Genomic DNA, 22,539 nt, shown 5'->3' on the forward strand with positions numbered 1-22,539 from the left:
TCTCTCTCCATTCTCTCTCTCAACTCTGTCAACTCTATCTTCACTCTCTCTCTCTCCACTCTCTCTCCACTGTCTCTCCACTGTCTCTCTCTCCACTTTCTCTCTCTCTATTCTCTCTCCACTCTCTCCCTCTCCCTCTCTCGCTCCCTCTCTCTCTCTCTCCACTCTCTCTCCACTCTCTATTCCCTCTCTCCACTGTCTCCCTCCACTCTCTCTCTCCACTCTCTATTCACTCTCTCTCCCTCCACTCTCTCTCTCCACTGTCTCTCTCTACACTCTCTCCACTCTCTCCCTCTACTTTCTTTCTACTCTCTCGCCACTTTCTCTCCACTGTCTCTTTCTCTATTCTCTCTCTACTCTCTCTCTTTCCACTCTCTCCCTCTCCAGCAGGTGAAGAGAAAATAAACAAACACCTCACATTCCTGCTGACCCTTCTTTATTGGCCCAGCGGTGAGCACTGGACTAATGAGGACGAGGTCACATTCCGCTAATTTCAGGGGCGTTTTTGTAAAAAGCACAGGTTTTTTTTTTTACAAAACTGACAATTTGGTGAGTTTTTTTTGCAAATCGCTATATTGGATACCATTACGACGCATACCATTACATTGCATTTAAGGTAAGTGTTGGATAGTGTAGGGGCAAAACATTTCTATTCTAACTCCAGGGGGTGCAACAGTAGGGTAAGTGTTGGATAGTGTAGGGGTAAAAATTACTATTCTAACTCCAGGGAGTGCAACAGTAGGGTAAGTGTTGGATAGTCTAGGGGTACTATGCGTTGTAATGGTGTGTGTTGTAATGACATGCGTTGTAATGCCTGTGTTGTAGTGTCATGCGTTGTAGTGTCATGCAATGTAATGGTTGCGTTGTAGCAACATGCGTTGTAATGGATGTTGCGATGTAATGACTGTGTTGCAAATGTTTTGTGATGTAATGACTGCGTTGGAAAGGTTGTTTCTCAAATTAATTACTTACCACAATTACTTTATGTGACAAACACTTTGCCCCTGTGGATCCCTCGTGACGCCATTCAGCATACTCAAAAACAGCTGCTACAATTTGTGTGGCACAATTCTACATCCAGAATACCTAGAACAACACTATATAAGAGAATGGCTAAAGGTGGGCTGGGATTTCTTAGCATGGAATAATACATCCACGCTTCACAATTGCAATCTGCTCTTGATTTGCATCACCTCTCCTATGTCAAGCCTGGGGTGCTTTTTGAACAAGGACGTTCCCCTATCCCACTGCACCATATCATGTGGATGAGGCCCCAAAACCATTTCTCACCACCACAGACCCCACTGAACGCTACCGTTCCTCACCTGAGACACTGGGAAAGAATTAACCCTCTCCAGAGAGCCACCACATAACCCGTCCCATTCTCTACTATTGTACGCAACCTGGAGTTCTTGCCGGGCATGATGGATACTCATTTTACAGACTGCTGGGGGTGGTGCCCCCACTTTTGGGGGACCTTTATCAGGAAGGGATCATGTTGGATGGGAATACTCTTCCACCTGCAGATGAGTTTCGCCTCAATCAATACCACAATGGGCAAACACAACAACCGTAAAAGATAAAGGTAGTAGAGCCAAAACATCTCTGGCATCCCTTTTGGTCAAGGGGTCTCCCATAAAAAGTATCAGTCGCCTCAACTCAGCCCTATGTAGCCTTTCCCAGCTGCGGCAACACCCCCACCAGTAGCGATGGTTACAAGACTTAGGTATCACAATTACAGATAACAGCTTGAGCGGCTTTGGTTGCGTGTGGCCAAGACCTCTATCTACCTACAACATAAGGCTAACTCCTACAAAATCCTCACTAGATGGTATTTCACACCAGTCTGACTTCATGCCATTGTTGGAACTCCCGATCACTGTTGGAGGGGCTGCGAAACCTGGGATACATACCTTCACACGTGGTGGCAATGCATGATTTTCTAGTTTATGAGCTGTCAAGTGAAGAACAAGGCTTAAAGTCTAGGTTTCTTGAAATATTTGCCACAGTAGAGCCTCCAAATACACTCAAAACCTTCAAATATTTTTTGGGTTTTTAAAGTATGGACGAACACGTTTACCAAACTATGCTGGAAACATAAAACCCCTCTTTTATTTGATTACTACTACCTTCACAGGGAAGGACTGTCCAACACTGGCAGTCACTGAGGAAACCAGAAGGATTTTGGATCAAGGGGGAACAGTGGCAGTGGTCCTCCTTGATCTGAGCGCAGCATTTGACACGGTCAATCATGATACACTGCTGTGTCGTCTCTCTGATCTGGGAATAATCGGGAGGGCAATAACCTGGCTCAAATCCTTTCTGAGCAACAGGACCTTTCAGGTCTTTGAGGGAGATACGGTCTCCTCTAGTAAACCCCTGAGCTGTGGCGTACCGCAGGGCTCATCTTTGAGCCCTGCGTTATTTAACGTCTACATGAGACTACTGGCTGAGGTCGTTCGCCCATTTGGCATTAAGATCGTCACATATGCGGACAACACTCAGCTAGTGGTCTCCCTTGCCCAGGAGGACGGCCAACTGGCACAGAGTGGGCTAATGAAATGTCTGGAGGAAGTAAAAAGCTGGATGACGACATCCTGCCTTAAGCTTACCGGGGACAAAACTGAGTTGATATTTCTGGGTCCCCCTACAGTAACTAACATCGACTCCCTCTGGCCCCCAAGCCTGGGTTCACCACCTATTCCTAAGGATAATATGAAAAGTCTGGGGGTATGGTTGGATAAGTCCCTGATTCTCAATACCCAGGCGACCAAGCTGTCTGCAACCTGTTTTGGTCTTCTTAGGATGTTGAAAAACAGGAAATCTGCCAATGCTGCCCCTAGCTCGATGGGTTTCTTGTATATTTTTACAAAGCTTACTGTGAGTTGCTGGTGGAGCCCTTGTCTAAGGTCTTTAACTTTTTCCTACTGACCAAATCAGTAATATCGACTATGACGGTATCCACAGTTACACTATTGCTGAAAACTGGCAAGGATACCTACAGGCCCATCGCATTACTTAATTTTGACATTATAATATTTACCTAGTCTTGGTCTCCTGGTAACGCTCACTCTGGCCGTTGTTGCTATTTAGCTGCCATTCAGGGTTAATTAGGAATTGGTGTGTATTGACCTGTAACACTTTATAATGTGCATGACCAGCTCCTTTTGTGTATCCAGATATGTCATTGATATGTGTTTCTGAGTATTTAAGCTTTGTCTCCCTTATGGCTATTGCACATTTTTTTATGTATCTTTACTGAAAAATTCAATAAATAAAGTTTTATAAATAAAAAAAAAAGGATCATTAGGAATAGACATGCTTGGGATAACGTGCAACCGGCAGTGAACGCGGTCAGTGTGGCGGAACGGACCAGAACCACGACCATCCTTCTCTCACTAGATACAGAGAAGGCCTTTGATCGGGTGAATTGGCAATTTTTCCGGGTGGTCTTCTCAAAGATTGGACTGGGCCCTGATATGACAACCTAGCTGTTGGCCAACTACAAAACCTTGATATCACGCATTAGAGTCCATGGCGTCCTCTACTCTCCAATTCCCCTTCACACCAGACAGGGATGTCCACTACCCCCACTAATCTTCGTACTCATGATGGAACCTTTAGTCCGCCGACTCGAAACATATCCTGGGATCCAAAGGGCTTGAGGTTGATGGAGAACACTACATGCAGGCACTCTTCGCTGACAATGTATTGTGCTTCCTTACATGTCCAGATACGTCCCTCCCACTTCAGCTGGATGAATTAAAACAATTGGAAGTGGCCTTGGGCTTCTGCATTAGCTATGTGAAGTCTACAGGTATCGGGGTGGGGGATTCCACCCAGAGGTCCTGACCCTTGCTCTCCACATTCAGCCTGACATGGGAGACCACCTCCCTGCGATATCTTGGGATCTTCATTACTAGCTCTAACCACGCACTCTATGAATAAAGCATACCCCCTTTGCTGGCGGCCCTACTTAAACAGGTGTCTCAGGATATTGCTGCACATGTGAACACATTTTGGAGCACCAAAATGGACATTTTTCAGCATATATATGGGAATTTTGCAGCATTTTACGGCAGCGGGCCGATTTAATTTCCGTTTGGTGCTGATAAATTTGCCCCCAGGGCAGCAGACTTCATCTGCACTATTTGTTTACCCTCACAGGACCCTCAGTGAGCCCCACAGGTGGGGGTTCCAATCTGCAGATTTGTATGCCCCCCACAGGGCGGGTGTCCCTTGGGTGGCGGGCTCCATCCAAACTATTTTTTGTACCCCCACAGGGCCCGCCATGTGCCTCTTGGGCAGTGAGCCTGATCTGCGTCATTTTGTTTTGTGGCACACGGGAATCGGGCAGTGGCGTAACGAAACTTGAGGGGGCCCCCCCTGCAACCTACATGGAGGGGGCCCCCCTCCCATCCTCCGTGCCAGTCTAGAGCTCTCAGGCCAGCGACCCGCCATACTGCGGGGGATGCGGGGCTATTGTTACACCACTGTTACTAATCCAGCCGTTATAAGTAACACTGGATGGTGGAGTCAAAGGTTGGGCTTAGTCTGCCCGCAGGCTATCATAGGAGGTAGTTCATTCATTACAGGGTCCCTGCCATCAGTACGCCGGGGAAGTTTGCCCAATTCTAGGTGGGTTTCCTGAAGCAGACTCCTGTCATGATATACAACATCGGGCCCACTCATCGTTCAGTTTTGACAAAAGTGCATCCACTACTCCTTTTCATTTCCGTTTCAAAACATTAGACAATGCGACAACGCAGTATTTCAAAAGCAGATGTAACTACAAAGAGCACATTTTGATAATATATTTTTATTAGTAGACAATAGCAATCTTAAGAGGCATTGCATAGCTTCATACACACCGTGACCCCAATTCCATCACAGTCTCTCAATCAGTGAGTCAGTCTCTCTCTCTCAGTCAGTCAGTCAGTCTCTCTCTCTCTCTCTCTCTCTGTCATTCAGTCTCTCAGTCAGTCAGTCTCTCTCAGTCAGTCAGTCTGTCAGTCAGTCAGTCTGCCAGTCTCTCTCTCTTTCTGTCAGTCTGTCAGTCAGTCAGTCTCTCTCTCTCTGTCTCTCAGTCAGTCAGTCAGTCTCTCTCTCTCTCTCTCTCTCTCTCTCTCTGTCAGTTTCTCAGCCAGTCAGTCTCTCAGTCAGTCAGTCTTCAGTCTCTGAGTCAGTCAGTCTCTACTCTCTCTCCACTCTCTCTCTCTCCATTCTCTCTCTCAACTCTGTCAACTCTATCTCTACTCTCTCTCTCTCCACTCTCTCTCCACTGTCTCTCCACTGTCTCTCTCTCCACTTTCTCTCTCTCTATTCTCTCTCCACTCTCTCCCTCTCCCTCTCTCGCTCCCTCTCTCTCTCTCTCCACTCTCTCTCCACTCTCTATTCCCTCTCTCCACTGTCTCCCTCCACTCTCTCTCTCCACTCTCTATTCACTCTCTCTCCCTCCACTCTCTCTCTCCACTGTCTCTCTCTACACTCTCTCCACTCTCTCCCTCCACTTTCTTTCTACTCTCTCGCCACTTTCTCTCCACTGTCTCTTTCTCTATTCTCTCTCTACTCTCTCTCTTTCCACTCTCTCCCTCTCCAGCAGGTGAAGAGAAAATAAACAAACACCTCACATTCCTGCTGACCCTTCTTTATTGGCCCAGCGGTGAGCACTGGACTAATGAGGACGAGGTCACATTCCGCTAATTTCAGGGGCGTTTTTGTAAAAAGCACAGGTTTTTTTTTTTACAAAACTGACAATTTGGTGAGTTTTTTTTGCAAATCGCTATATTGGATACCATTACGACGCATACCATTACATTGCATTTAAGGTAAGTGTTGGATAGTGTAGGGGCAAAACATTTCTATTCTAACTCCAGGGGGTGCAACAGTAGGGTAAGTGTTGGATAGTGTAGGGGTAAAAATTACTATTCTAACTCCAGGGAGTGCAACAGTAGGGTAAGTGTTGGATAGTCTAGGGGTACTATGCGTTGTAATGGTGTGTGTTGTAATGACATGCGTTGTAATGCCTGTGTTGTAGTGTCATGCGTTGTAGTGTCATGCAATGTAATGGTTGCGTTGTAGCAACATGCGTTGTAATGGATGTTGCGATGTAATGACTGTGTTGCAAATGTTTTGTGATGTAATGACTGCGTTGGAAAGGTTGTTTCTCAAATTAATTACTTACCACAATTACTTTATGTGACAAACACTTTGCCCCTGTGGATCCCTCGTGACGCCATTCAGCATACTCAAAAACAGCTGCTACAATTTGTGTGGCACAATTCTACATCCAGAATACCTAGAACAACACTATATAAGAGAATGGCTAAAGGTGGGCTGGGATTTCTTAGCATGGAATAATACATCCACGCTTCACAATTGCAATCTGCTCTTGATTTGCATCACCTCTCCTATGTCAAGCCTGGGGTGCTTTTTGAACAAGGACGTTCCCCTATCCCACTGCACCATATCATGTGGATGAGGCCCCAAAACCATTTCTCACCACCACAGACCCCACTGAACGCTACCGTTCCTCACCTGAGACACTGGGAAAGAATTAACCCTCTCCAGAGAGCCACCACATAACCCGTCCCATTCTCTACTATTGTACGCAACCTGGAGTTCTTGCCGGGCATGATGGATACTCATTTTACAGACTGCTGGGGGTGGTGCCCCCACTTTTGGGGGACCTTTATCAGGAAGGGATCATGTTGGATGGGAATACTCTTCCACCTGCAGATGAGTTTCGCCTCAATCAATACCACAATGGGCAAACACAACAACCGTAAAAGATAAAGGTAGTAGAGCCAAAACATCTCTGGCATCCCTTTTGGTCAAGGGGTCTCCCATAAAAAGTATCAGTCGCCTCAACTCAGCCCTATGTAGCCTTTCCCAGCTGCGGCAACACCCCCACCAGTAGCGATGGTTACAAGACTTAGGTATCACAATTACAGATAACAGCTTGAGCGGCTTTGGTTGCGTGTGGCCAAGACCTCTATCTACCTACAACATAAGGCTAACTCCTACAAAATCCTCACTAGATGGTATTTCACACCAGTCTGACTTCATGCCATTGTTGGAACTCCCGATCACTGTTGGAGGGGCTGCGAAACCTGGGATACATACCTTCACACGTGGTGGCAATGCATGATTTTCTAGTTTATGAGCTGTCAAGTGAAGAACAAGGCTTAAAGTCTAGGTTTCTTGAAATATTTGCCACAGTAGAGCCTCCAAATACACTCAAAACCTTCAAATATTTTTTGGGTTTTTAAAGTATGGACGAACACGTTTACCAAACTATGCTGGAAACATAAAACCCCTCTTTTATTTGATTACTACTACCTTCACAGGGAAGGACTGTCCAACACTGGCAGTCACTGAGGAAACCAGAAGGATTTTGGATCAAGGGGGAACAGTGGCAGTGGTCCTCCTTGATCTGAGCGCAGCATTTGACACGGTCAATCATGATACACTGCTGTGTCGTCTCTCTGATCTGGGAATAATCGGGAGGGCAATAACCTGGCTCAAATCCTTTCTGAGCAACAGGACCTTTCAGGTCTTTGAGGGAGATACGGTCTCCTCTAGTAAACCCCTGAGCTGTGGCGTACCGCAGGGCTCATCTTTGAGCCCTGCGTTATTTAACGTCTACATGAGACTACTGGCTGAGGTCGTTCGCCCATTTGGCATTAAGATCGTCACATATGCGGACAACACTCAGCTAGTGGTCTCCCTTGCCCAGGAGGACGGCCAACTGGCACAGAGTGGGCTAATGAAATGTCTGGAGGAAGTAAAAAGCTGGATGACGACATCCTGCCTTAAGCTTACCGGGGACAAAACTGAGTTGATATTTCTGGGTCCCCCTACAGTAACTAACATCGACTCCCTCTGGCCCCCAAGCCTGGGTTCACCACCTATTCCTAAGGATAATATGAAAAGTCTGGGGGTATGGTTGGATAAGTCCCTGATTCTCAATACCCAGGCGACCAAGCTGTCTGCAACCTGTTTTGGTCTTCTTAGGATGTTGAAAAAAGTCCTTCCACTTTTATCTTTGGAAGCCAAGCAGATAACTATTCAAGGTCTGATCCAGTCTCGATTGGATTTTAGTAACGCTCTGTAGCTGGGTGCGCCCGATTACACACTACGGAAATTGCAGATTATCCAAAACTGCGCTGCCCGCGCGTTGCTCCAGCTTCCGCACAGAATGTCAGCAAAACCTGGACTCAGGAGCCTACATTGGCTCCCGGTGCGGGAGAGAATCTCCTTTAAAGCAATGTGTATCTCTCATCAAGCCTACTGGCAAAGGGGCCCGGCAATCAGCCGTGAGCTGATTATACCGTACCATCCTAGCAAACAACTCCGCTCAAGCCAGGCCTTTTTGGCCACAGTCCCCAGATTCAAGAGAACTAGAGCTGGTGGCAGGATGTTCTCTTATAACGCCTCCAAGTTGTGGAACTTGCTCCCCCTTCAGCTTAGGGCTAATCCCAATCAGCTTTCCTTCCGCAAGCAACTAAAGACTTTTCTTTTCAATGCAAACAACTAGCTCTCTGAGCTGACCGTTTTCAGCAGGTAGCACCATTCTTTTGTAGCGCTTGGACGCCCCAGGGCAGCAATCGCTCTGTATAAATCCCGTTTTCATTTCATTTCATTTCACATATTGAGATCCTAAAAGGACAGCAAACAGATATGATAGCTTCAGCCTTCCAGGAAATTTGAGGTAATTCTCTTGACCTAATAAGAGCGGTACTAAGTAAGACAGGTTTTACTTTTATATTTCTATAATCAGGGTCAGACAATTCCAATTGCAAAAATGTCACACTTGTACCCTACTGTTGAAGAAAAGTTCTCTCCTACTGAGAACATCCTTACTGCAGATCAGATGGCTGTCATTTAGGAGAACCCTATAGCTCAAAGGCAAATGATCATTATAGTGACTAGTGCCAAAGCTAGAGACAGCCACTAAAGTTAGCATACCGACCTCTAGAGCCCTGTATACTAGATGGGTTGAAATGGCATCAACGCAGGCATCTCTTGACATCTGGTCTGAATGTGATTCCAAATTGAGCAAATTAAGACTTTCAGCAATACAAATAGGCGGTACCTCATAATCAAAAGTGAAACCTTTACATCTGAAACAGTGTTTTACAGTGATGGCTCTGCACAACCTGTTATAGGTACATGACAAAGGGACTCCGCTGCCTGTGCACTGAGCTGCTAAGTGATTGCACCACTCAAATGGATCCATACGATGTTGTCAGCCTCATAAAAGGCTGACATTAAAATCCCACAGTAATGGTGTCAGATTAATCCTTCTGTATTCAGGGTTACAATACTGATGTAGAGTATTGTACATCAAATTAATATAAAAATTGAGGAATTAAAAGCTAAACAACTTTGGGAATGGATAGCCATTTTGTAATGTCATCTTCCACTGCTAGATGTATAATATAAACTGGCACATCTGAGTGAAGGGATTCACATGAGCTTTAATTCTGCCTAAAAGATGAAACTACTAAAAGTGCTGTTCTGAAGTGTAAAGTTGCAGCTGTATCTAGGTCTCAGATTAAACTAGACCAGGATATAACACTAGCAATAGAAGTGTCAGCTTTTGAACTCACACAAAACCTTTACCAGTGAAATATAAGTATTCACTGCTGACTGGTGGAAAACCTCTAGTAACCATTAGTGGGGTTGGTGAGCTCTATATTAAAAATAATTGAAGAATCTAGATTAGATTTAATCAAGGTAGCTGATGAGGAAATTGGGTCTGCATCTGATGTTGAGAGAACACTACTGGTGGCCACTTTATCCTAAAATAATTAAGAAATATGTGTTTCAATGTAAAATTGGTCAACTGAACAAACCTTCTACCACTGCAAGGCCATCTCAAGTTAAAAAGATAAAAACAGCAAAGCCCCTTGGCACGGTTTATGTTGATCATGTTGGCCTTTTGTCAGCTGTCAATCAATATGAATATATACTTTTAGCTGTAAATCGCTGCACTCGCTTTACTTTGGCATGGCTTTAGCATAATATTCATTATATTAATTAGGCACATCATACTCTGACCCCTCGGACTCGTTCGTTTGTGGACCAACATAAAAGTACACAGGTCCGAACACAAAATCAGGTTAAATTCACAAAAAGTCTGTGATAATTTTGTGGCCACTTTTTGCCAATTTAATCTTAGTAAATATGACTCCAGCTGTGCGAAAAGATTGCATAGAAAAAATTGCTTGAGCCGGCCAACAGAAACCAGTAACTATTATTGTGACAAAAGGGTACAAGAAATGCAGTTGTACCTCCCCTACATGGCAAGAGAAGAGGCTGGGTTCTATTGATAAAGTGAAACTTTACAGTGTGGCCAGCTCTGTGAGCTCTACCCCTTGATGGGACAGATCCAGCAGCCACCACCACAACCACTTCAGATGACCTCAAGAACTGATCCCCATTTGTGAGCAATGTAATCCTCTGGCTCAAACAATGGCAAAATAATTCAATGTAAATGTTAATTCAAAACCAGGTGACCATCTTCAAATTCAAATAGGATCAGAACCAAGTTCTGAACTATGCATTGAAAATACTACAGAAAGTGGCCTAGCAATGCAGAACAATTATGCCTTCCCTACTGGAGAAGAGGAAAGAGAGAAATTGAGCAATAAAGACAGCTTTTGTGTGTATAAAGCTTCAAAAAGATTGTTTTGTCTTTAAATGCAACTACCTTGGAGGTATGTGGACAAGCTTGCTTGAGATGGTATTCATTTTTTTTGTTTAAGAAGTTTTTATTAAGTTTTTCAGAAAAGAACAATACAAAGGTGAAAGTAATGATGAAAAAAAAACACATTATAATATATATATAAAAAAAATCTATAAGCAAATAATAATCAAAATGTAAAGTGAGTAATGAGAGTCAGACATTGAGAAGAGAAAAGAGGAAAAAGAGAAGACAGAAGAAAGAAAGAAGAAAGAGAGAGAGAGAGGAAAGAAAAGAAGGAAAAGAAGGGGAAAGAATGTCCAAAATTGTGTAAGAAAAAAGTATATAGAAAAAGAGAAAGAGACTAGTGTACAGGAGCATGATTAGAGAGATATGTCGTAAAAGGTAGCCATAAAAGATCAGATTTAATTTTTTGAGAAAGGGACACAGAGGAAACAGTAGCAATCCTATGTTCATCACAAATGAAATTCCACCAAATTAATAAAGATATTTTAGAACTATCTTTCCAAGATGATAATATTACTTTAAAAGCTAATGCAAGAAAAAGGTCAAATAACAGAGAAACAGGTATTAACTCTACAATATCAGGCGAGAAAGAACCTAGAAATACATTTTGAAACGATAATGTAATGTTGCATTTAAAAATTGACATGCAAATAGACCAAACAGATTTCCAAAAAGATAAAACATTAGAACATTCATAAAGTTGATGTTTCAGTGTGCCCGTAGCATTGGAACAAGACCAGCACAACGTAGATGAGGAGGGAGAAAATTTAGAAATACAAACAGGTGTAATAATAGCTCTATTATAAATAAAATACAAAGATTGGGTAATTCGAGCAGCAGCAGAAACCTTGAATAACTTAGACCAGATCTTATCCCAGATTGAAATAGAAAAAGAAGTCGACAAATCAGCTTCCCAAGCAATTTCAACATGGGATTTGGGTCTTTCATTAACACTTCATAACAACAACTTATATACAAGAGCGGCTTTGGGTCTTTGTGTTGGAAACAATAGATATAATGGAGTGGTGGGAGTAAGAGAAGGTGAATCCTCTGGAATATCAAAAGTAGCTAAATGTCATTGTAGGGCATTGGAGATTAAGGTTTATTTATTGAGGCAAGAGTCAGACAAGTGGTATTGTACTTGTAGGTCAGAAAAAGGGATAATGATATTATGGTGCAGTAGTTGATGCACATAATGAATTCCCTTCTCCTTCCAATATTTGTAATAGAAAGATTTACCTTTATATTTAAGAAATTTATTGTACCAAATGGTAGATGATAAAAAACATTGAAACGGAGTAAAACCATTAGAAAATGTGGTGTATAAGAGATTTTGAGAGTATTTTAGAATAGGGTTATTTGACAAAAAAGTACTATTAGACATAAAAATGACATTTTGAAATGAAAAGTCTTTGAGCAAGGAGCGTTCAAAAACAATCCATTTAGGAATAGGAATGTCAGCAAAATCATAAAATAAAGCAAAAGATTGCTTAATCAAGAAAGCCGAGTGATATGTAGAGAGGTGTGGCTCACTGGTTAGAGGCGGCAGACCCGAGTGCAGAGAACGGCCCGGGACCAGGGTTCGATTCCCGACGCGGCAGGGTCTTGGACCAGGATCAGCGGACTGATAATTCTCGCATCGGTGCCCACTCCGACCGGGGAGCACACTCGGCAACTCTGGGCATTAGCTTGCCTCATCTCTACAACGGCCCCCACAGACGCCAGGGATGCCTGGTTTCACCCTGGAGATACCCAAAAAGGGACCATCTCACAGGGAAAGCCAGGACGGGTTCCCCAGCAGTCTACAGCGCCGGGACACTCGGGTAGAGTAACTGTGCGCTATACAAGTATCCCACATTTACATTTACATTTACATATGCTTTAAAATTTGGAAAGCGAACACCACCTTCACCCTTGGGGCGAATACGTTTATTAAGCGCAATTCGTGGGTGTTTCTTATTCCACAAAAATTTTATACAGGCTGAATTAATTTGGGAGAAATAAGAAAGGGGTATCCGAATAGGTAACATAGTCAGTGTATAAAGAAGATGAGGGACAATCATCATTTTAATAGTATCCAATCTGCCCCACCAGGAGAGGAATAAGGGAGACCAAGTAAGGAAGAGTGATTGAATTTTAGTGAGTAATGCATGAAATGTATGTTTAAGTGTAGCATTAATAGAAGAAGAGAACCAAATACCAAGGTACTTGATTTTCGAGGGGCACCAGGCAAAATTGGTATCATCAAACATGAATTGGTAACAAATAGAATTCAGGGGTAAAACCTCAGTTTTAGAGAGATTTAGCTTATATCCAGAAATACTAGAATACAAGCAGACTTCGTTCAGAAAATGAGGGAGTGATTCAACAGGGTTAGACATATAAATCAATACATCATCTGCATAGGCAGATAGTTTAGTTTCTATAGAATTATATTGGAAGCCATTGATCAGTGAGTTAACATGGAACGTTCCAGGAATGGTTCCAGGCAAAGGAAAAAATAATAAAGGGGAAAGTGGACAACCATGTCTTGTACCTCTGGAAAGGGAAAAAAAAGTGATTATTAACAAAAATACTAGCTCGAGGACCAGAATATACAAGTTTAATAAAAGAAATAAAAGAGGGTCCAAACCCAAACCATTGGAGAGTGGTAAACATAAACTGCCAGTTAATACGGTCAAAGGCCTTTTCGGCATCTAAAGACAGGGCTGCAAGAGGTAACTTGTATTATTTGCCAAATGAGATAATGTTAGCGAACATTCGAGCATTGTCAGAAGCTAATCTGCCTTTCACAAAGCCAACTTGGTCAGTTTTAATTAAATAGGGAATGACTGTTTCAAGTCGGGACGCAAGAATTTTGGCAAATATTTTGCAATCATAATTTATTGAAGATATCAATCAATCAATCAATCAATGCATTTATATAGCGCACTACTCACCCGGAGGGTCTCAAGGCGCTTGGGGAGGGGGGGTCCGCTACTGCTCGAACAGCCAGGTCTTGAGCTGTTTCCTGAAGGCGAGGTGGTCTTGGGTCAGGCGGAGGTGGGTCGGGGGGGAGTTCCAAGTCTTGGCGGCCAGGTAGGAGAAGGACCTTCCTCCTACGGTGGCTCTTCGTATGCGGGGGACGGCGGCGAGGGCATGGCCGGTCGATCGAAGCTGGCGTGTGGGATTGTAGAAGTTGAGGCGGCTGTTGAGGTATCCTGGGCCTTGGTTGTGTAAGGCTTTGTGTGCGTGGGTGAGGAGCCGGAAGGTGATTCTCTTGTTGACCGGGAGCCAGTGCAGGTCTCTCAGGTGTCCGGAGATGTGGCTGTGTCGGGGGATGTCGAGGATGAGTCTTGCTGAGGCGTTCTGGATCCGCTGGAGTCTCTTCTGGAGTTTGGCAGTGGTTCCGGCGTAGAGGGAGTTGCCGTAGTCCAGTCGGCTGGTGACGAGGGCCTGGGTGACCGTCTTCCTGGTCTCGGTGGGGATCCACCGGAAGATCTTACGTAGCATGCGCAGGATGTTGAAGCACGACGAGGAGACGGCGTTGACTTGTCTGGTCATGGAGAGGGAGGAGTCCAGGATGAAGCCCAGGTTGCGTGCGTGGTCTGTTGGTTTGGGTGCGCTGCCCAGGGCGGGGGGCCACCAGGAGTCGTCCCAGGCGGAGGGTGAGGAGCCCAGGATGAGGACTTTCGTCTTGTCTGAGTTCAGTTTCAGGCGGCTGTTCAGCATCCACTCGGCTACGTCTTTCATCCCTTCGTGCAGGTTGGCTCTGGCAGTGGCGGGGTCGTTGGTGAGGGAGAGGATCAGCTGGGTGTCGTCAGCGTAGGAGATGATGTTGAGGTTGTGTTGGCGTGCGATGGCCTCGAGGGGGCTCATGTAGACATTGAAGAGGGTGGGGCTGAGCGAGGAGCCTTGAGGAACGCCGCAGATGACTTCGGTGGCTTCTGATCTGAATGGGGGGAGGAGGACTCTCTATGTCCTTCCGGTGAGGAAGGAGATGATCCATTCTAGTGCCTTCTCCTGGATTCCGATGTTGCAGAGGCGCTGTACTAGGGTGCGGTGGTAGACAGTGTCGAAAGCCGCGGAGAGGTCCAGGAGGATGAGGGCCGCTGTTTCTCCGTTGTCGAGCAGGGCTCGGATGTCATCGGTGGCTGCGATGAGGGCGGTCTCGGTGCTGTGGTTGGCCCGGAAGCCAGACTGCGAGAGGTCGAGGGATCCGTTTGTCTCGAGGAAGGCGGCCAGCTGCTTGTTGACGGTCTTCTCGATTACTTTGGCCGGAAACGGGAGGAGCGAGATGGGGCGGTAGTTTTTGAGTTCGGTGGGGTCCGCTGAAGGTTTCTTCAATAGAGCGCTGAGTTCGGCGTGCTTCCAGCTCTCCGGGAAGGTCGCGGTGTCGAAGGAGGTGTTGATGATGTCCCGCAGATGGGGTGCGATGACAGAGTCGGCCTTGTTGAAGACATGGTGAGGGCAGGGGTCGGTTGGCGATCCGGAGTGGATGGAGTTCATCGTGCGGATGGTGTCTTCGGTGCTGATCGGGGTCCAGGCGAGGAGGGTGGTGGTGGGGGGTGTAGGTGCAGTCGTGGGGTGCGTCGGTTGTGAGCTGAAGCTGTTGTGTATGTCTGCGATCTTGTTGTGGAAGTAGGAGGTGAGGGAGTTGCAGAGGTCTTGTGATGGGGTGATGTCGTTGTTTCCGGCGTTAGGGTTGGAGAGCTCTTTAACGATGTTGAAGAGTTCCTTGCTGTTGTGTGCGTTGTTGTCCAGTCGATCCTTGAATGCAGTTTTCTTGGTGGCGTGGATCAGTTGGTGGTGTTTTCGGGTGGTGAGCTTGAGGGTGGTCATGTTGTCTGGTGTTGGGTTTCTGCGCCAGGCTTTCTCGAGGGCTCGGCAGTTCTTCTTGGAGCTCTTGAGTTCATCGGTGAACCATGGGGCTTTCTTCCTACCGGATCTGCTAGGCGGGGTCCTCAGAGGGGCGAGGTCGTCTGCGCAGTTGCTGATCCACTTCGTGAGGTTGTTGGCGGCCTGGCTGGAGTTCGCTGTGATGGTAGGAGGGTTCTGGCTCAGGGAGGCGGCGAGCTGGTCGGCTGTGATCTTGTTCCAGCTTCTGCGTGCAACCTGTTGCTGGTGATGGTGGATCGTGGTCCTTCTGAAGCTGAAGTGGACGCAGCTGTGGTCCGTCCAGTGGAGTCCGGTGGCGTGGCTGAAGGTGATGTCCTTGCTGGATGAGAAGACGGGGTCGAGTGTGTGTCCGGCGTAGTGGGTGGGGGTGGTCACCAGTTCCTTGAGACCGAGGTTGGCGAGGTTGTCCAGCAGGGTGGGGGTGTTGGGGTCGTTGTTGTTCTCCAGGTGGAAGTTCAGGTCCCCGAGGAGGATGTAGTCAGCGGAGGGGAGGGCGTGCGGGCTGATGAAGTCGGCGATGTCTTCGCTGAATTGTGTGCGTGGTCCCGGGGGTCTGTAGATGAGGGTGCCTCTGAGGGTGGTCTTGGGGTCGGTGTGGATCTGGAAGTGCAGGTGTTCGGCGGTTTTGAGGGTCTCGTCGGTGTTGGTTGTGATGTGGATGGTGTTCCTGTGGATGATGGCGATGCCTCCTCCCGTCTGGTTGCTGCGGTCCCTCCGGGTGATCTTGTATCCGTCCGGGATGGCGATGGCGATGTCGGGCGCTGAGGAGGCGTTCATCCAGGTTTCCGTGAGGAAGGCGACGTCTGGAGATGTTGTGTCGAGGAGGTTCCAGAGTTCGATGGCGTGTCTGTGGACGGAGCGGGTGTTGAGCAGGATGCACTTCAGGTGGTTGCTGCTGGTGCTCGACTTGGTGGGTGCGGGAGCCGTGCAGGTCCGGATGCAGGAGAATTTGCAGGAGTGGCAGCTGAAGGGTCCGTGGGTGCGTCTCGGGGTGGCTCGGTAGCATCCCGGGCTTCGGCTGGTGTTGAGTGCATTGAGGTCGGTGGCGTCGTAGGTCCGGCAGGTGGGCTGGGGTCTGCGGGGGCCAGGGGTCCGGGCGCTGGGCGCGGACCAGGCGCGGACGGGCGCAGACGGGCTTACCTTTGGCGCGCCTTCGGCGCACAATCGGCGCGCCCGCTGCGCGTCAACGCTGCGCGTTCGCACGGTCGCCATTTATGGCGAAGTGCGAGGGAGGGAGGAGCAGCTGGGAGGCGGGAGCGGGGAGGGCACAGAAAGAAAAGTGGGCGTGTCCAACCTCACGGAGGCGGGAAGCGGGGAGCGGGGCGGGCGGGCACAGGGGACAACAATGGGGATAAACAGCACAGGGGGACAGGCGAAATCTAATGTTTACAGCACAGGGGGGCACACAGATAGCGAGATAAAGGGGCAAAGATGCCTAAATAAGGCAACAGGCAGCAGGCAAACTACGTACACATAGACCGCAGGAGACCACACCGAGCGACGGCAGGGGGCGTGGTCATCCGGCAGCAGGCAGGCTCAGCGAGGCAGGCGGGGAGCACACGCTACAGCTGGTGGCCGTGCGGCGCGGGAGTGTCCTAGGAATAGGTCACACTCACCTGCGCCGCACGGTCTCCATTTATGGCCAAGTGCGAGGGAGGGAGGAGCAGCTGGGAGGCGGGAGCGGGGAGGGCACAGAAAGAAAAGTGGGCGTGTCCAACCTCACGGAGGCGGGAAGCGGGGAGCGGGGCGGGCGGGCACAGGGGACAACAATGGGGATAAACAGCACAGGGGGACAGGCGAAATCTAATGTTTACAGCACAGGGGGGCACACAGATAGCGAGATAAAGGGGCAAAGATGCCTAAATAAGGCAACAGGCAACAGGCAAACTACGTACACATAGACCACAGGAGACCACGCCGAGCGACGGCAGGGAGCGTGGTCAGCCGGCAGCAGGCAGGCTCAGAGAGGCAGGCGGGGAGCACACGCTACAGCTGGTGGCCGTGCGGCGCGGGGGTGTCCTAGGAATAGGTCACGGTAATTTTTACACTGGGAGTGATCTTTATCTGGTTTAGGAATTATAATGATTAAGGCATCCATGAAGGAACCGGAGGCTTTGGCATCTGTAATGAAAGAATTAAAAAGTGTCAAGAGTTTGGGCACAAAAAAGGAAAGAAATGTATTGTTATGTTATGTTATGTTATGTTATTTGGTATTTTTATAGCGCACAGCTGCCCCAGCAAAGGGGCGTCCTGGCGCTTTGACAGATGCTATAACATAACACACAGTAAAAGAAAAGAAATTAACTAGATACAGGGAACAGGAAGGTTTTAATTGCCTGCCTGAAGGTGAGCAAATCTTCAAGAGCTCGAATGTGAACAGGGAGCGAATTCCATAAGCTAGCCGCTAGCACCCTAAAGGAGCGGCCTCCCATTCTGCTCAGCTTGAAGCGAGGACAGCTGGCTAGATGAAGCCCCGCAGATCTCAAGGATCTCGAAGGCATATAGGGCGTAAGAAGAGGAACAAGTGCCGGCGGCGACGACAGTTTCAAAATTTTAAAGGCCAGACACAGCGCCTTGAATTTAATGCGCTGTCTGACCGGGAGCCAGTGCAGGGCCGTGATGGTACCAGACACTGAACAATGTCTGGGAAGGCCCACAATGGCTCGTGCCGCGGCATTTTGTACTCTTTGGAGCCTAGAGGCCTCCGCTTGATTCACCCCTAATAGCAATGAGCTGCCGTAGTCCAGCCGAGAAAGGATAGAGGCCTGGACTACAAGCTGTCTAGTAGGGGGATCAAAGTACTTTAGGACCGGCCTAGTACCACGCAAAATTCCGTAGCACGTGGCAGCCACCTTCTTGGTATGATCTCTGAAGGTCAACGCAGAGTCTACCCATACTCCTAAGTTTCTCACTCCAGCAGCTGGAATAGGCGTGACACCCAGCTCCGAAGGCCACCACTGATTTCCCCATAACTCCGCGTGCTTCCCTAGAACCAATACCTCCGTTTTGGTGGCATTCAACTGGAGGCAGTTGGAGCGAAGCCAGCCGGCTACTGCCAAGAGACCCGCACGGAATCTGGGGGCCTCCACCTCAGGGTCTTCACTAAGTGTCACCGCTAGCTGTGTGTCGTCAGCGTATGAGGCCATCGTAAGACCCCACTGTTTGACGACACCAGCCAACGGTTTCACATAGAGGTTGAACATTGTTGGGCTCAACGAAGATCCCTGTGGTACCCCGAGCTCCAAAGGATAGGTGGCAGATTGGCCAGGTGGTATAGCCACTTTAAAGGAGCGATCTGCCAGGAAGGACCGAAACCACTGGAGAGCGACATCCGTCACTCCCGCCTCCTGTAAGCGCTGGATAAGTATATGGTGGGACACAGTATCGAAGGCAGCGCTTAGATCTAATAGTATAAGCGCTGCAGTATGACCTGAGTCAAGTACCTGGCGAAGATGTTCCGTGATGTAAAGTAATGCCGTCTCGGTACTGTGTCCTGACCTGAAGCCATTCTGACTGGAATCCAGAATCTGGTTGCGAGCCAGATGTTCGGACAGAACAGAGTTGACATGGGCTTCTGTTACTTTAGCAATCCAAGGCAACAGGGAAATAGGTCGATAGTTTTCTGGCAGTCGGGGATCAGAGTTGGGTTTTTTTAATATCGGAGTAACCACTGCCTGTTTCCATGCCGCAGGTACCGTTCCACATGACAATGACATATTGATAAGGTTCAATATGGGGTCACGGCACAGCGGGGAAAGAGTGTTAATGAAGGCTGGCTTTAACGGGTCCGCAGGAGAGCCTGACTTGACCTTGAGGCTGAACCTGTCAAAGGCCGCACTAGACAGTTCAGGTAGAATGGCCAAAGGCTCAAAATCTACCGTGACAGAAGTATCAGCCACTCGATCCTGGTGGAGTGTGTCAAACCCATGATAGATTTTTGCCACTTTCTCCACAAAAAAGGAGGCCAATTTGTCACAGTGCAAATCTGTGCAAATCACCTCAGAAGAGGATCTGTTTTTCATGAGATCCTTCAATACCTTGAAAATCAGTTTTGAAGGATTGGGGCAGGTAGCAAATTCATGTGCATAGAATGCAGCTCTTGCTCTGCAGATCGCTCTATGATAGAGCTTCAACTCAGTGAAATACCGAGTTTTCAGCGCAGAGTCATAGGAACGTCTCCATTCCCTCTCTGTTTTACGGCAGGATTTCTTCAATTCTGCGAGGGATTCATTATACCAAGGGCTAGGTGTTTTAGTCCGGCCTTTCGACCACCGCAAAGGTATAAGAGAGTCCAAGGCATCTGTAATCCACGCGCAGAACTGTTGATATCCTTGATCCACATTCGTGAAGATACTCAGCGGTTTTCGCTCTAGTATACCATAAAACTCTTCCAACGTAAGCTTATGCCAAGGCCTTTTAAGAATAGGCCTGTCTGTGGGTATAAAAGGCTTATCGTGTATCGGACAGAAAGCTTCTATTAACAGGTGATCAGTCCACCCAATCAGCCTCGGTTCTGACAGCCTTAACCCATCTAGTGTGGAAAAAAAGGGGTCAAGAATATGGCCTCCCGAGTGGGTTGGAAGGGTAACGAGCTGATTCAATTGAAGAGCTTCCAGATCCGCCAATAGAGAGCTCACGATAGTGGAAGACCCGTTATCAAAATGGATGTTCAGATCACCCAAAATATTAAAATTGGCACAGCCGAGTGCTATAGGACTGACCATGTCAGCCAGCGCAGACCTAAAAACCGAGTCAATGCCAGGGGGACGATATACAAGAAGGCCGCTAAACGTAAATTGGTGGGAGAAGGCGACTTTAAAAATAGCGCTTTCGCATGCGGGTAGTCCTGACGGCTTCCATTCCGCCGGAAAACAGGACTTGACTGCCATAGCAATACCACCACCTCTTGTGGTCCTGTTCGAAGTGAAGATGGTATAGTTCTGGGGGAATGCAAGATTCAGTATGGCAGAGTCAGAGTCCTGGAGCCAAGTTTCTGTCATTAAAAAAACATCGGGATCCTCTTTCTCTAACAGGTCATAGATAGACAGGTGATGCTTTACAAGTGATCTAACATTAAGGCACCAAATGCGAGGATCTCGCGATGCAACACGTAATCGTGTGATTGGGGCGGCATTCTCCAAGGAGCATATTTTAATTGGGCTCTTAAGAGACCAGTTTTTACAAGCGCAGCTATATGGGCCACTTAAAGGGTCCACAGGCTTACACGCATCTCCTTTGGCCGTTTGCCCTATGGCCAGCAGCTCTGACCGTGTGTAGGACAACATACCTGTCAGGAGCGGCTACACGACAATGTAGTGATATATACAGAGCCTGCCCCGCCTCGCGCTGCCTCGACGCGGACGAGCGCAGACGGGCAGGACTCTGGCACGACTCCGGCTAAGCGACGGCGTCCTCACCTGCGCGTCCCGCTGCGCGGGAGAAGGGAGCTTTAAGTAGGCTCTCCAATTAAAGCGCGAGCGCGAGGACGCTCCAAGATGGCGCCCAAAGCTATCTTTCTAGTCCCTACCCAAAATGGCGCCCACAATGAGCCACCCCCGGGATCCAGGCCCGCCAAAACGGCGGTGAGGGAGCCGATTATGTGCAGTAAGAGGAGGGGGCCAGGACCCTGCTAAAAACAGGGAATAAGTGCAGAAATAAAATCAAATAAGATACAAAACGAGGAGAGTTAAAAGCGCGGCAGCAGCGCCTGCAGCAGCGCCAGCAACAGCGTGTGTCCAATCAGGTAAGCATCTGTCAAGGCCTGCCCTGAAACTGAGTTCGCCTTAAGTAGGCTCTCCAATTAAAGCGCGAGCGCGAGGACGCTCCAAGATGGCGCCCAAAGCTATCTTTCTAGTCCCTACCCAAAATGGCGCCCACAATGAGCCACCCCCGGGATCCAGGCCCGCCAAAACGGCGGTGAGGGAGCCGATTATGTGCAGTAAGAGGAGGGGGCCAGGACCCTGCTAAAAACAGGGAATAAGTGCAGAAATAAAATCAAATAAGATACAAAACGAGGAGAGTTAAAAGCGCGGCAGCAGCGCCTGCAGCAGCGCCAGCAACAGCGTGTGTCCAATCAGGTAAGCATCTGTCAAGGCCTGCCCTGAAACTGAGTTCGCCTTAAGTAGGCTCTCCAATTAAAGCGCGAGCGCGAGGACGCTCCAAGATGGCGCCCAAAGCTATCTTTCTAGTCCCTACCCAAAATGGCGCCCACAATGAGCCACCCCCGGGATCCAGGCCCGCCAAAACGGCGGTGAGGGAGCCGATTATGTGCAGTAAGAGGAGGGGGCCAGGACCCTGCTAAAAACAGGGAATAAGTGCAGAAATAAAATCAAATAAGATACAAAACGAGGAGAGTTAAAAGCGCGGCAGCAGCGCCTGCAGCAGCGCCAGCAACAGCGTGTGTCCAATCAGGTAAGCATCTGTCAAGGCCTGCCCTGAAACTGAGTTCGCCTTAAGTAGGCTCTCCAATTAAAGCGCGAGCGCGAGGACGCTCCAAGATGGCGCCCAAAGCTATCTTTCTAGTCCCTACCCAAAATTGTAAAATTCAACAGACAGACCATCAGGTCCCGGAGCTTTGGATTTTTTTAAGGATTTAATAGCGTTGGTTATCTCTTGAGGTGAGATGTCTTTCTCTAATGCATTAAATTCAGCAGGGGGGGGGGGCAGAGAAAAAAGAATCCAAATTGTTTTTAGTCGGAAAAGTATCATCAGAATACAGAGATTGATGGTATTTATGAAAGACTTCAGCAATATCTTCATCAGATGACACTAATTTGTTAGTAGATTCATTAAGGATAGGGCCAACAGTACTACGTTCAGATTTAATTTTCAAGTAGTTGGCTTTCATCTTACCCGCCTTATTTTGACCGCCATGATATTTGTATTTTATTTTGAGCAAAACATTACAAGCTTCGACTGTGGCAATTTATTAAGGTCAGATTTTG

Source organism: Lissotriton vulgaris, chromosome 2_1 (assembly GCF_964263255.1).
Source record: "Lissotriton vulgaris chromosome 2_1, aLisVul1.2, whole genome shotgun sequence".
In the NCBI taxonomy this organism is placed as follows: Eukaryota; Metazoa; Chordata; class Amphibia; order Caudata; family Salamandridae; genus Lissotriton; species Lissotriton vulgaris.